Source organism: Chiloscyllium punctatum, chromosome 48 (genome assembly GCF_047496795.1).
Source record: "Chiloscyllium punctatum isolate Juve2018m chromosome 48, sChiPun1.3, whole genome shotgun sequence".
In the NCBI taxonomy this organism is placed as follows: domain Eukaryota; kingdom Metazoa; phylum Chordata; class Chondrichthyes; order Orectolobiformes; family Hemiscylliidae; genus Chiloscyllium; species Chiloscyllium punctatum.
This window is the reverse complement of record NC_092786.1, coordinates 49,691,405-49,706,536: the sequence shown is the minus strand read 5'-3', so window position 1 is coordinate 49,706,536 and position 15,132 is coordinate 49,691,405. Positions and strand designations below refer to the sequence as shown.

At 40.6% G+C, this 15,132-nt stretch overlaps 1 protein-coding gene and 1 non-coding gene across 5 annotated transcripts in view; both read right to left on the bottom strand.

Moving 5' to 3' along the window:
- The window catches only part of LOC140469009 (lactadherin-like), a 92,935-nt gene that overhangs the window by 60,977 nt on the left and 16,826 nt on the right, over positions 1-15,132 (bottom strand). The window lies entirely within an intron of this gene.
- Positions 13,994-14,156, bottom strand: LOC140469188 (U1 spliceosomal RNA). Its single transcript, XR_011956012.1, has one exon. It is a non-coding gene; the product is annotated as a U1 spliceosomal RNA (small nuclear RNA).

Sequence of the window (15,132 nt, the reverse complement as noted above, 5' to 3'; positions counted from 1 at the left end):
AGATATAGTAATGTTTTTCTACCCAGTATCATGGATGGACAGGTGTTTGAGATGTGTCCATGGTGATTTGTTTTAAACATCTGTAGTTGGAATGAGAGGCTAATCCTGGCAGGACCAAAATATATTGCCCTCGAGAAGGTTGGTCTGCTTGAACCAGTGCAGTGCTGGGTAGGTACTCCTCCAGTACTGTTGGGTACAGAGTGTCAGGATTTTGTTTTAATGTTGAAAAAAAAAAGTGTGGTGCTGGAAAAGCACAGCAGCTCAGGCAGCATCCAAGGAGCAGGAGAGTTGACGTTTTGGGCATAAGCCCTTCACAAGGCAAGTGGAAGGGGAAGGGGGCTGAGAGATAAATAGGGAGGTGGGGGTTGCTCCTGACTCTAGAATAGACCTCACTGAGCTGGTGTGATCCTGCCACATTTACCCACCATTACCCATGTTGGTCAAGCCCCTATAAGATTCCACTCTAGACTTTGATACTTTCTAGTCCATTAAGAAGCCCCATCTTTTGTTTAGCAGTTTAAATGTTTCTGAATTGAGTATTCAAAGAAAAAAAGTGATATAAAAGGAAAAAAGAAGAGAGGAAACACATACTTCAAAAGTGAGTTGCAAAATTTCTCTGCAGCTTCATGATAAGTTTAAATAGGAATTGACGCCATTCTGTCGTAGGAGTGCAAGCCTACTCATAGTACAGATAAAGCCCATGTATGATTCTGTGTGACCTCGAATTAATGGAAATGCTTGAGTGAACGCTAACATGAATAACTTATCTCTCTCTCACAACCCCCTTCCCCCTCCATATTCCTGATGAAGGGCTTATGCCCGAAACATCAACTCTCTTGCTTCGTGGATGCTGCGTGACCTGCTGTGCTTTTCTAGCGCCAGACTTTTCAACTCTGACTCTCCAGCATCTGCAATCCTCATTTTCTCCTGTTTTAAAAACCAGTGTCAGAGATGGAATCAGTGTATTCCCCATCACCTGGAATACATGGTAGGTGAGGGGTGTTACCACGTATCCTTGCAGTATTAGAGGCCACAGGTTTGAGATACTGATGAACCTTGTTGGGAGTTGCTCCAGTGCATCTTGTATGGTGAGAAAGCAGGAATGTGGCATTGAGATAGAGGATCAGCCAAGATCATATTGAATGGTGGAGTGGGCTCAAAGGGCTGCTGCTGCTGGCAGCTATATTTTGTACAGACTGCAACACACCACTCCCCACTAGTCCTATCAATTCCAGCGATGATCAAAACTGAAAACTAGCTGACCACCAGAATTAAAGCCTGTTAGTTTGCAGTGCTAATAACCTTAACGGAGTAAATCCCCTGAAGAAACCACAAGAGGAGTACTAAATGCACATGTAATACCTAAATTATTCATGTTAGCATTCACTCAAGCGTTTCCATTACTTTGAGGTCACATTGTACAAATAAGTCCCACTTGTGATTCTATGCGCACTCCTACAACAGAATGATGTGAACTCTTATCCAAACATGCCATGAAGCTGCGGAGAAATCTTGAAACTCATGTTGCAAGTATAGGTGTGTTTTCTCTCCTTGATTTTCCTGTTAGATTACTTTCTTTGAATGTTTCTTAATTGACTATTCAAGCTGCTAAACAAAAGATAGGGTTTCTGAGTAGACTAGAAATTGTCAAAGCCGAGGGTGAAATCTTATAGGGGCTTGACCAACATGGGTAATGATGGGTACATGTGGCAGAATCACACCAGCTCAGTGAGGTCTATTCAAAAGTTGAGAGCAACTCACTGCCTCTCAACTACAACACAGGAGTCAAGATGAAATTCTCACTACACAGTGGTGAGTTGACTATTAAGGGGATTATTCCATGCTGACATTATTCATTGCACTTCCCACCTCATTAATATTTAGCTTGCTTTACTACCTGTTGCATGGAAACTAAACGCAGAGACATCAGATCAGGTACTTGGGGACTCATTTCACTGTTTGCTTCAAATAAGCTTTCATGTTTTACACAGAGCACCAACCTCTCAGGGCATGTTCCATGGGCACTGGCCACATACATCCCACTTACAAGAGTCTTCACATGCAACGTGTGCCAGCCTCTAAGAACCTTATGGGACATCTCAGGCACAGTGCACTCAGGGACACACACCCAGCCCATGGCGTGAACCAGGCTGTATCACCTGCCTGCTCGCTTAGTGCACACTGGCTTGCTTTGCCTTGCCTTTTTGCCATGCTGCACAGAGTGACCAGGCTCACAATACTGACAACTTGCCTTGCCTGCCACTTCCAGGATGTCCCTGCAGTGTCCTGATCCAGGTATAACAAGTGCTAGAATGGGCTAGAATCAGGCTTGAGGGGCACCATAGGGTGGAGTAAGTATGTCATGATGCAAGTTTGGTGAAATGCAAGAGATCATGTAAAGCCGCGCAGAGGAAACTGATACTTTAAAAAAAGATGTAAGTTTCAGCCCTGGGTTTTGGTTTTGGATCACTGGCTCGCCAAAATTTCTCTTATGGTGAAGAAGGTGTACACTGGCTGACAGAATAGGACAGGGACAGTTTGCCTCCCTGGATTGTGCTTAGTTTGTTGCATCAAGATGTGTTGTCAGAAATATTCAATGATGCTGGGATGAGGAGAGACATCAGGCCAGGAATCCCATTATCCAGCCTATGATTCCCACCTGGAAGGTGTGAATATTCATTGAGGACAGGAAGAAGATCAGTCATGAGCACCACTGAACAGATGGTTAACTACTGCTAACATGGTGTTTTACATGATGGCCCTGCAGAACTGGAACTTGAGCATTGAGGTCAATGCAGATAATGCACAGCCTAAACAACTCTTTTTATTCTTTAAAATGCATAGCAACAGGTCACAAACTAGACTCCCTCCACCAAATTCTGATCCATCCTCTCATATTGTGAAGTTCTTCAGCAATTATGTTAAATCATCTGATTTATTCCCATCTGGATCCAATATTAACGTGCTCCTGTTGTCCATGGAGCTTTGCAAGTGGGTCAGGGACGGGGTGCAAACATTCTTCTTTAGAGCAGACTTCCGTGTCTCCCTATCCTTTGTCCCCCCAAAGTGAAGGTTTATTCCATATTCATGGCAATCTTCTGTTTGCTAAAATGGAATTCTGGCTGCGCTTCAAGACACCAGTACAGCATGTGAAGGGGTATCAAATGACTTTAAAAAAGGGGAAAATGAAGTTTGGCTTTAAGACAAGAACTGAAACACCTTCAATAGTTGAGCATTTAGAATTAACTGGATCAGGAGGACAAACCATTTCAAGCTCTCTGCAGTCATTGAATGATGTCAAGGTTGTTATCACCTCCCACATGCAGCCTCAAGGAGAGGTTGTAAATGAGGCCAAGAAGATGACAATCTTTCTGGGACTGGGTTGCCCCACACTCCCAACTTCCATTTAGAATCATTGAACCCCCATTTGGCCCATTGAGTACACATCAACCATCCAAAAGATCATCCCACCCAGACTCACCCCATTCCTATAATCCTACATTCCCCATGGCTAATCTACTTAGCCTGCACATCCTTGGACACCATGGCCAATCCACCAAACTTGCACATGTTTGGTCTGTGGGAGGAAACTGGAGTACCTGGAGGAAACCCACACAGACACAGCGAGAACATGCAAACTTCACACAGACAGCCACCAGAGTGTAGAATCGAACCCAGATCCCTGGCGCTGTGTGGTGGCAGTGGACACACGGAGTCACCATGCCGCCCAGTTAGATTTACCAAGTGAGGAATGAGAAGGCATTGATGGTCCTGATGAGGAAACGAAGGGAAAATAACTTCACAGTTGAGAAGCGGAGGCAGCTTGAATTTGCTGTCATAACCCACTGTAAACCTACCCAATTATGGGGAAAAGAAATCTCCACTCCTACAACACCCTCACCATGTCGTCATTGGCATGAAGTGGAAAAACAGAAAAAGCAATCCCCAGGAGTCTCGTTAGCTGACAAGACGCTGCACTAGAACTGATTTATCTAGCATCAGCACAATATGCAAATTATCTTGTCTGCAGTCAGTCCATCAAAACATTCACAGTGCCACATAACAGGCACAGTTCAATTACTCTTTTGACACCAACGCTGAGAAGCGTTGCGGAGCTTTGCACAAAATTCGAAACAAGAAGAAACAAAAACCACAGACAGTAAATACCTTCAAAGCCACAACTAATATAATTCTCTGGCTCTTGAGCTATGCCTTACAAGGTCATGCAGCTTTTTTGATGTTAGCACAGGTCATTATATTCCTGAACAGTTTTCAAGACCAGCCCACTCCCAACTCTCAGCTGCGGATTTTAGAGTGAATTCAACAGTCTAATTCGCAAACTTGGTTTTATATAACCGAGTTCAGTTTGCCCCATCTTTTAGGAAGTAAGTTCTATCACAACACAAAAACCTAACTCAATGTTTCCATAATTTTGTCAATACTGTCTTATCCCTCTGCTATTAACATTATTTTAATTTTCTATCAGAGGATTTGGCATAGTAGGTAACCTGAGTAATGCCATAGCAGATATGTATTCACTTAGAGTCATAGAGATGTACAGCACGGAAATAGACTCTTCAGTCCAACTTGTCCATGCCGACCCAATATCCCACCCCAATCTTGTCCCATCTGCCAGCACTCACCCCATATCCCTCCAAACCCTTCCTATTCGTATACCCATCAAAATGCCTTTTAAATGTTGCAATTGTACTAGCACCCACCACTTCCTCTGGCAGCTCATTCCATGCACGTACCACCCTCTGCATGAAAAAGTTGCCCCTTAGATCTCTTTTATACCTTTTCCCTCTCACCCAAACCTATGTCCTCTAGTTCTGGACTCACCCACCCCAGGGAAATGACTGTCTATTTATCCTATCCATGCCCCTCATGATTTTATAAACCTCTATGATGTCACTGCTCAGCTTCAACACTCCAGGGACAACAGTCCCAAACTATTCAACCTCCCCCTTTAGCTCAAACCCTCCAACCCTGGCAACATCCTTGTAAATCTTTTCTGAACCCTTTCAAGTTTCTTGAACTATTAAATTTCCAACTTTCCTCCCCAATATTAAGAATAAACTGGGAGGGGAAAATATAAAATCAACCATTTGGTCCATCAAACTTCACATTAAATTATTTTTTTCCACACATTCCATCTGAACATTTCAGTTTATGTTTTAGGGCACGTTAATGATCAGAAACTGCACAATCCCGGTAAAGATTTTTATCCATTGTCTTACTGGGGTTTTGTACATATAGTAACTGCTAAAATAGAAAATTTTTCAAATTCTCTCTTCTCGTTCTCCTGAACTGCTTCATGCGGTGAACAGTTCTCAATGTCCCTTTTCACCAGACATCAATTTAATTCCCTTTTAAAGTATAATTTTTTTTTGATGTTCTGCATTTAGGATGGGAAAAAATTGTGACTATAAGAGCTGCTCCTTTTATGAGGTATTTTCAGTGTCAGGGCTAATTTGCTTGAATTCCCTGGATGATTAATCACTGTTTTATAAGCTGTTGCATTGTTTTGGAACTTTGGGAAAATAAACATCAAAACAACAACACTTTAAAAAAAAGGAGAACGAGAGACAAAAGGCAGTGACCACATGGGAAGTAAATCAAATGGAGCAGAAAACCTGCACAGCTGCCTAATCCAGCAGTAACCTGCACAGTTAACTGCCTCTGCTGTTTGCTTTCAAGTATTAGTGATGGAGACTGGTACAATAACAACATTTAAAAGGCCTCTGGATGGGTGTATGAATACGAAGGGTTTCGAGGGATATGGGCCAAGTGCTGGCAAGTTGGACTTGATTAATTTCAGATATTTGTTCGGTGTGGACGAGTTAGACCAAAGGGTCTGTTTCCATACTGTAAATCTCTATGACTATACCATTCCTTGGGAAAATAATTTGGCCAAATAGTGAATCTGTACTTGTAATCGGAAAATCTGTGGTTCATTACTTTAATTCTCTCTCTCTAACAGAAATTATTTTCAAGACTATTCCTCACCATTAAAACATTTGGCTGGAGCCTTTCATTATTTAATCCAGTTCACATCAGAAAAGGGTGAATTCCTGCCTGAGCAGGAATATATGATTTTAATTATCCAATTATAATTGCATGTTCACTTCAAGTTAGGCTCCCAAATAAACCCAGCCGGAACATGTATTTAATCCCAATTTATCTTGGATCCTACAGAGGCAATAAACCACATGCCTGCAAGTTATTTTCTTATCTCAGAGAGATCAAAAGCTGAAACCAACATTTATTCCATAAACTATTTTTTGAAACAATGTTTGATTCATCTCAGAGGTGATTTGATGAGTAGTGCCATAGTGGGGGAAAGAACAGTGCCTATTCATTGGACTCATTTTAAACAGTTCTGGCTATAAATCTGACACAAATTTAAATTAGTACCTGCCTCCTTCTTTGTAGGAGTAGAGGAAGTTGGCAGCTCGTGTTGTTAGTTTTAAGGATTGGAATATAAATAAGAAAGTATAAAACACTATTGTGTAAAGTACTTATCAGAACTCACCTCAAGCACATTTGGTATCTAATTACACTGAGTATTAATGTCAAACAAGAAACTTAAAATATTCAGTTAAAACAGAACCAGAAATGTCAGCCCTGAGGAGTGATTAAAGAAGCTGGGTTCCCATAAAAATGAGGAAAAGCTGTAAGTGAAGCTTCCCAAGATTATGAAGAGAATTTGTAAAGTAAATCCTATTCATGATGGAGAAGAATCTAAATGCTAGGGGAAACAAAACTTGAAACACTTAGGAAGTTAGGATTAAGAAATCAGTTGAAACTGAAATGAAGGAAGGCTACTGGTGTGATGTTTTAAATGGACAAGAATCAATGAGCTGTTTCTATATGTAACTGAAGATAAATTGAATGATAATGGTGAAAAAGGTAAAGTCATTGCTTGATCTGTTAAAAAAAAATGTAGTCCATTGGTTCTGTTCCTGAATGTTTTATATAGTGTTTAGTTTGGAATAGAATTGATTGTGCATCCCTGATATGCCCTATATCTTGGGCACTTTACAGATGGAAACCTCCTGTCTCCCCTCAAATGCCTAGGAGACCACTGTACCGCCACATTCCCAATGGTATACACCCTAGCAGGCATCTGCAACACCACTTTGAATGATCCCGCATCCCATCACGTATCCCAGGATCAGAGTCACTTAAACAATGGTGCAAACACTCCTGCCATTTATAACCTCTGCCCCATGGATGCTAGGAATGTCAGAGTGAAAACTTGCCTCTCTACTGATTGCTGGGGATAGCTGTTCTACTAAGGATGCCAATCTTTGTCAAAACCATTCCTTTGCCAGTTCACCAATAGCTACAATGGTTGATTAATATTATAGGCACCATGAAAGTATTTGTACTTTCTGAATGTCAGTGTCATTCATTAGTCCTTTATATTAGCCACCAACAAGGTAGAATCAATGGTGTTCTTTTAGGGGATACTATCCGATAAGTGGCATCTCTTTCAATATCAACACAAAGGAATATAATGAGAACAAACTGAACCAACACACAGCCCCATCAGAAATATAGAATATTGAGGGGAAAAAATAAGGTGAAAATCCATGGGCATTGGATTTTCCCCATTGGTTTTGCAATTTTAAAAATGCAGAGGAACCTTGAGACATTGTGCTCACCAGGTACAGCATTGAAGAATACAATAGTGCAATTTTTGCATGGTGATTACGCCACTGTAATGTTATTCTGAATTCATGAACCCAGGATGAATTGAATGAACTTTCTGCTCTGTGTTTGAGCAGGATTAAGTTTGAAAAAAATTTAATGAGCAACAGTATTAATATATTGCTGCCATTTGATAACTTTAACACATCCGTTTAGAATTGACCACATTTATCAGTAGCTTAGCATCAAGCAGCATTTTAATAAACCTGTTCAGAGATGTTATGAAACACCTCTGGAAGAAGAGGGAGTTAAACCCCCAAAGGCTCCTGATTCAGGAGGTAGAGTCACTACCACTATGTCACAAGAGCCCTCACCACGCAGCAAATATGTTGTTAAAAATCAGTTTGTGGCTCACATCTCTCTCAAAATCAGGTGGTTCAACGCAGCACAGTTGAGATGTTAAGCTTATTGTTACCTTCACTTGGTCCAGCTTCTCGCTCCTGGCACTTGTCTCCGAAGCAACAGAAGCCAAAATTAAGATAGAGAAGCCTTTGGTCAGAACTGAATCATTGAACACCACTTGGTGCATCTAGCTTAAAAACCTATCAAACTAAGGACTGTCATGATGCACATTGAGGGGCACTGATGTGCTTCTCGAAACACTTCTAATCTTTATTTGTGTCTTTTCCTCTTTGGTTCATATTTCATTGGTCGGCACTATGCCGATTTGGATATCTTTGCACATGGCAACAATGGTATTTCTGAACCCTGCCTGGCCACTGTCCCAGTTTTACAACCTCATTCTGTCCACTCAAACTGGGAAACCTTCCAGTCATCTATTGTAAACCAATCATAGAACTTGCAAGGACATGGAGGTCAAAACACAGTGAGGTTTGGTTTGATTCACCAAAAAGGCATGATCTGAAAGTTTGCAAATTCAATTAATTCTTGAAATTAAAAACATTGATTACGGTTGCCCCTTCCCCGAATTAAGGGGTCTAAGTGGATAGTGAACAAGTTGCTACTTAAATGGAACTTTCTACCTTATCACCCAACATGAGCAGAATGATTCACATCACTGTTTCTGGAAACCTTTCACCGTCCAATGGTGTCTAACATATTTCTTACACATATAAGTCACCGTTTGTTAATGAGATTCTTCACAGTCCAAGAGAATATGTAAAAACAAAAGGCAAAAATAGTCTTCTTAAATTAGTAAGGATGTTTTTGCCCATGGATAATTGAAAAATCTGTTTTATTGTTGCTGTCCAAACCATCTAACTGGATTAATTAAAATTCACGACGCTACTTTACAGTTGTTAATTCAGCTGCTGTGATGTAACTTGGAATCAGTACAAGAAAGTCAGGGAAGAGTTGGGGAGGGAGGGGGGGTAAAAAGGTTAGAAAGAAAATATTTTAAGTAAAGTTAATAATGACTTCAAATGCCTTTTGAAATCAAAATCAAATCACAGTGCTTTAAAAAGGAAGGGAAACATTAAAAAGGGTTTGGGGAAAAGCATGGAAGTTGGTCTAGATAGCTCCAGTGTGAAGCGAACATAATGGGCCAAATGGCCTCCCACCACATTGCAAAGTACATGCTCCCTGAAGTTCAGTAGTGTCAAAAAGCTACGCCTTGAAGATGGAGTTGGTAAAGATGGACAGACCACTATCTTACTCTGTAAGCCTCTTATCCATACTTTGGTTCCAAATGAGATGAAAATTTGGAGGGCTGACAAATCTGGTTAGATTCTTAATCTGTCTTCTGTAATACTCCAAGAACCATCTTGCTTAAATTAATTTCTTTGAAAGTTTAAAACTGTATCTGTAAGTTTTATAGGCCATACAAATTCACCAATAACTCTTCCAAAACACTGGCTTTGATCATGTAGTTTAATAATCAAATTTGATTCACTCCAAAATCTGACTGAACAAAAATCCCTTGAAAAGGGTTCAAGTGCGGTTTATTCTCCTAATGAACATATAGGGTGACCCCATAACCAGCTTTAAAGGGAGAATGTGCAAACTCCACACAGACAGTTATCCAAGGCTGGAATCAAACTTGGATACAGAAACTGAGAGACAGCAGTGCTAACTACAGAGACATTAGATTAAATTACATTACAGTGTGGAAACAGGCCCTTCGGCCCAACAAGTCCACACCGACCCGCCGAAGCGCAACCCACCCATACCCCTACATTTACCCCTTACCTAACACCACGGGCAATTTAGCATGGCCAATTCACCTGACCTTCACATCTTTGGACTGTGGGAGGAAACCGGAGCACCCGGAGGAAACCCACGCAGAACTGGGGAGAACGGGCAAACTCCACACAGTCAGTCGCCTGAGGCGGGAATTGAACCCAGGTCTCAGGCACTGTGAGGCAGTAGTGCTAACCACTGTGCCACCATGCCGCCCACACCTGCTGTAATATATCTTTGATAACTGACCGCTCTACAAAAGTACACCATTAAAAGTGTTTCAAGATGTCTGCTGGTTATGAAATGTTCTGTATTAAGTGCTAGTATTGTTGGTAACAAGGCACTGGAGGAGAAAATAATACAACTCAATGTATGATATTGCACAGCATTAACTACCCTTTCTCAAACAAGTGTGGGAAGACAGAATTTAAAATTATACTGCTGAACGTGTTTTAAATTTAAAATGAATTCTGTCTGAAAATATCACACACAATATTACATTTGGCTAAATTCCTAGTGATAATGACATTATCAATTTTTACAGTATATGCTTGAAGAGGAGATTACATTGGGAAATGTAGAGAATCTAACAAGAACGACTATGGTGCAGTAGGTCCATAACAGGGATAACATAAACCAATTTCAATTGGTCTTAGATAATGTGAAGTTGAAGAACAAAGTGTTAAGTCACAGTTTTGTGAGAAACACCAATGTAATTCTACCACCCAATGTTGTTTAAACGTAATGTACATAACACATAAGGGCTTGGCCGTACTTCCTTTCTGTAATAATGTATTAAGACAGATTTTAGGCAAAATAGCAAGGAAGTTAAAATTGGAATCATGTACCATATCAAGAAATAATAAATTTCCCCCACTAAAAGTAAATTAGTAAGACATGGAGAGCCATGGTGACTTCATTTTAAACCCTACAGTAAATTGAGAGGACTGTTTTGTCACTTCTGCCTAACCTCATCCCATCATATCACTGAGCTATTCTAGCCCGCTGAAAACTTTCCCCTCTTCCAATTCCACCAACTTGACGATCCCCCAATTTTCTTCACCCCAGCGTTCAACTGTTATGCCTTGAGGCATCCAGCTGTTGTTGATAGTTTCCATGATTTGGAGATGCCGGTGCTGGACTGGGATGTACAAAGTTAAAAATCACACAACACCAGGTTATGGTTCAACAGGTTTAATTGGAAGCACACTAGCTTTCGGAGCGACGCTCCTTCATCAGGTGATTGTCAATCACCTACTGAAGGAGCGTCGCTCCGAAAGCTAGTGTGCTTCCAATTAAACCTGTTGAACCATAACCTGGTGTTGTGTGATTTTTAACTTTGATAGTTTCCAGTTACCTTAAAATTATTTAGAGTTCAATAGGGAGAAACTGCATCACAGTTCTGTCAGTTGGGTTACCCACAACACTCAGTTAATCCTGCCAACTGCTAGGCTGAGGGTCGTTTGTTATTCAACACAGTAACAACTGCAGAGTTATCAACAAAATCTGACACCGAAGCTCCAATTTCATACATTTTGAGTCGCCAAATCACATATGGAGATAGATTGAAGATGTCAGATCAGGGTCGAGACAAAAAACTTGTCTTCAAACAGATATCTGAAAGGTTATTAAAAACAGGAGACAAAACAATGATGCAGATACTGAAATGCGCTTGTGCAGAAAAGACAAAGTAAAGTATTGCTATGTAGCCAGACTACAGAGTGCATTCATTCAGACAGGAATGCTGCAACAGGACTCACCTTCTCCTTAAGCGTTATTATGAAGCCAACAGATATCAGGAGTACAACTACAAACAGATGGCTTCTGCTACCTGTAGCCAAGATGGAACATCTTTCACCACCTGGTATTGAGGGTAGGCTTTGTGGTGATGGAAATAACTACTTCAAAAGGCTTTCAAAGACCTGCTGTCATAACAATGCCCCTTGAGCCCATTAAATTGCTTAAAGGTGGAAGGATTGTTACTATAACATCAGCTAAATCATTTAATTCTTACCATCAATGAAACAACTCACAAATAAATAACAGATTAATTTCCAGGAGCTTAACCATCATTGGCCTGACATACGTGAGCCTCAATTATTTAAAGTGGTGGTGTTTGGGAACAAATTTTGACTATGATACCTGACCAACTTAAGTCAGTTCACCATAGAGTTCAAAGTGGGCTGATTACAATTTGCCAACCCACAAATACAAACATGTCACTCATTCCCTGGAACTGGGAGAGTTTCCAGGCCTTAGTTCCACTGTAGAATCATGCACTAACTTTGGGAATGTTTCAGTGTTTATAACTGGCAGACTTGCAATGAATGCCCTAGTGCCATTTTATTTTTACTCAACAAATTTCCATTATAAGTAACTGAACATTCTAAAGAGTGGTGAGACAAATCCTTTATTTTTGATGATCCATTCCTAAAAATTGCAAATCATTCGAAAATTTTGCAATATTTACAAATAAAGTTAATGTTACTCTAAGTCATTCTTTCCAGAGGTCTCAAAATGATGGAAATCTCTCCCTCCTATAGTTCCTTCTTCCTGCAAGCTATCAAGTTCAAACAAACAGAGAATCATAACATCATAGAATGAATGATTTCAGCTTATACAATATGCTGAGCCCATGTGGGTTCTCTATAAAAGCAATTTAGCCTTTCCCATTTCCTGTAGCCCTGTAATTCCAACACCCAAACATTCATGTGGTCATCCTGTCATCTTTTGAATGCTATAATTGAAACTATTCCCACCAACCTCCCAGTGAGTGTATTCAAGGTCAAAACCATTTACTGTGTATGTTTTTCCTCATGTCATCCACTGTGTTTTGCCAATCATTTTAAATCTGTGTCCTCTCGTCCTCAAACCTTCCACCAATTGGAAATAATTTCTTGACTGAAAACAAAAATTGCTGGAGATCACAATGGATCAGGCAACATCCGTGGAGAGAAAGCAAACAAACATTTCGACTCTAGATGACTCTTCTTGCTGTTCTGTCCAGACTCCTGATTTTCAATGCCTGTATCAAATTTCCTCTCAGCCTTTCCATTGAAGTGGGAGAACAACCCCAGATTCTCCAAACTGGGGTTCACATAATGAAAATTCTTCATTCCTGGACTATTCTTACAAACCTTTGCTGAACCCTCTCTAATGCCATTGTATGTTTCCTAAAGCTTGATTCTCTAAGCACTTCATGACTTATTTTCTTCAATTTTGTTCATACTTGTTGCAGCTCTGCACTGAGAGATTTTACTTAGGTATTCCAATAAAAAGAACAGTGGTAAGGCCATAATCATTGCACTGACATAAAAGCAGATTAGACCTCAAGTCTGTTAACTAAGATTTGATTGGTGCTGGAAAAGCACACCAAGTCAGGCAGCATCCAAAGAGCAGGAAAATCAACGTTTTGGGCAAAAGCCCTTCATCACGAAATGAGGGCTTATTCCTGATGAAGGGCTTTTGCCCAAAACGTTGATTTTCCTGCTCCTCGGATGCTGTCTGACCTGCTGTGCTTTTCCAGCACCATTCTAATCATGACTCTAATCTTCAGCATCTGAAGTGCCCACCACTGCCCTGAGATTTGATTATGACAACTGTTAATTAGAATGGAAAATAAAACAAGGATCTTCACTGTCATTGCAATCCAATGACCACAGATCGAAACCAGGGAAACAAAGGAATCAGACTGGCTGCTAGCTAAAGAATGGCAAGTTAAAGTTGTATTGACAACTTTTGAATGGAGCATGGGAAGGAGGGGAAGAGGATCGGAAGGGGAGGGAGAAAAGAAGAACAACAAAAAAAATCAAAAATTGAACAAGATGAAGTTGCCACAGAATTGCTGTTGAAAATTATGGTTTTCTCCTATTCAACCGTGGCTGCAACATCCAACACAAGCCCCTCACCCCAACACACAACCCTCTCAGAACTAAAACCACCACTCACCATAAAGTATTCGACTTCTTAGCAGGTGTGGGCTTGTTTGCCAAAAATGTATGAAGATTGGGGCTATAAAGGGTTCTCTTTGAACTTTCATTCCTAATTAATCCCCAACATAGTCTGCATCAACATCTGCCTGAAGTCTGCATATTTGCCTCAATGTTCTTTGTGGTGAATGACATTGGATTCAAACGGACAGGGGAGAGCATGAATGCAGTCCCCCACTACCACAGGTTTGCAGTTGAGTATCCCGCATTTGGGGACATGACAGGCGTCAGCAGGCCCGAAGTGCAATGGGATAGCTTTATCGTGGGAGCACCTCCTTCTTGATCAAGGTGTCTCCCCAGCCAAGTAAGTATAAACTGACATAATTAATCTAGGATTTCTTTTTTGCTGAATACCTTGAGCTGTAAGAACAGATATTATATTTTTCCAACATTTTGTTCCCTCCTTCTGTGACTGTGTTAGCTCCACAATGGGAGGGAATCAGGAATTGTCACAGGTTACGAAGCTACTATTTACCCACAGTTCAGTCGCTTTTGTTCCCTACTCGCTGGCAGTGTATGTTGGTCAGCTTTTTGGCTCTGGGGAATCATCATTAACACATCAGCAAAGAGTCACTGGATAGTAAATAAGATTTAATACAGAGTACGAGAGCAAGGAGGTGATGTTGAACTTGTTCAAGGCATTTGTTGACCTGAAGCTGGAGTATTGAGTACAGTTGTAGGCACCACATGAAAGCAAAGTAGTGAATGCTTTGGAGTCAGTGCTGAAACAATTTACAATAAGAAACTTAAAACAAAAACAAAATTGAGAGGGGATTGGATAGATGGTTTTCAAAAAAAATCATGCACAGGTTGGAAAGGGCAGATAGGGACAAGCTGTTCCTACTTGTAAAAGGAACAAGAATGAGAGGGCATAGATTTAAAGTGAAGTGCAAAAGAAGCAAGGGTGATATAAGAAAAGAAAATCTTCACACATTGAGTGGTTAGATTATGGAATGCATTGCCTAGAAATGTAGTGGAGGCAGTTTCAACTAAGGCATTGAAGACATTGGCTGACTATTTGGAAAACAAATAATGTGCAAGGGTATGGAGAAAATGCAAGAGATTGACACTTGGTAATGAGTCTGTTTGAAGAGCTGATGCAAGTATGATGGGCTGAATGGCCTCCTTCTGAGCCATAACAAATTGTGAGACTCTGTGAAGGCCTTGAGTGATCTTCTCTTCACTCAGTCACGTACCTTGCAGCAAACTGTTGTACTCATACACTTCCACATCTGAAGAATAAATCAGGACAATCCAAGGAGAAAATCTGAGGCCATCCTAACCTATC